Genomic DNA, 822 nt, shown 5'->3' with positions numbered 1-822 from the left:
GCTACTGGGAAGAAGAACAGCATTTAAAGTAAATGGCCTTAGCGAACAAAAAGACAACACCTTAAAATAAAAGAATGGTGTGACGATAACTATACCTATCAATAGTCGCTGTTTGTTGCAATATTTGATAGGTAGCTGTCAAGAATATTACAGAACGGCAATGTTAGTTGCAGAATGATTTGTCTGTGTTACTATTTTATAAGGCAAAACGTTACATGCAACTGCACGTGGCTCGTTGGTCTAGGGGTATGATTCTCGCTTCGGGTGCGAGAGGTCCCGGGTTCAAATCCCGGACGAGCCCTTATTTTTATATCTCGACTTTGGCTAAATTAAATGAAAGCATATCATCTATGCAAGCAGTTATTTAAAAGACGATTTGTTATGATGGTATTTCGTTCTGGTTAGACGCGTAATCCGGCTTGATGTAGAATGAACACTATATATGCTATATTTTTGTGTAACTATAACGTGGCTCGTTGGTCTAGGGGTATGATTCTCGCTTTGGGTGCGAGAGGTCCCGGGTTCAAATCCCGGACGAGCCCGCCTTTTTTTCAGTCCCGGACTCATACTTACTCCTAAAACTATTCAGATCATTAACATAGATGGAGTAATTAAGACGTCTTTGGATAAAGTAGATTTTTCTTTAAGTTTTTATGTTTGACTGTCATATCTGTTACTGTTTGTAGGGGGCAGTATGTCCCAGTTATTGCAAGTCTCCATCAACCTGTTTTTTTTTTGTCTCATGTCATCCCGTCGAATTTCCAGAATTTCGGAAGGTAGTTTATTCCAGCAGGCAACACAGTAGATTCCATAGAATCAGTT

General features: G+C 39.7%; 2 non-coding genes across 2 annotated transcripts; both read left to right on the top strand.

The window, feature by feature from the left end:
• Positions 1 to 229: 229 nt before the first annotated feature.
• trnap-cgg lies at positions 230 to 301 on the top strand. Its single transcript has one exon. It is a non-coding gene; the product is annotated as a tRNA-Pro (tRNA).
• Positions 302 to 470: 169 nt separating this feature from the next.
• Positions 471 to 542, top strand: trnap-ugg. Its single transcript has one exon. It is a non-coding gene; the product is annotated as a tRNA-Pro (tRNA).
• Positions 543 to 822: the final 280 nt, after the last annotated feature.

Source organism: Oncorhynchus gorbuscha, unplaced genomic scaffold (genome assembly GCF_021184085.1).
Source record: "Oncorhynchus gorbuscha isolate QuinsamMale2020 ecotype Even-year unplaced genomic scaffold, OgorEven_v1.0 Un_scaffold_2031, whole genome shotgun sequence".
NCBI lineage: Eukaryota > Metazoa > Chordata > Actinopteri > Salmoniformes > Salmonidae > Oncorhynchus > Oncorhynchus gorbuscha.
The sequence above is the reverse complement of the archived record's forward strand: the minus strand, read 5'-3'. Positions and strand labels throughout refer to the sequence as shown.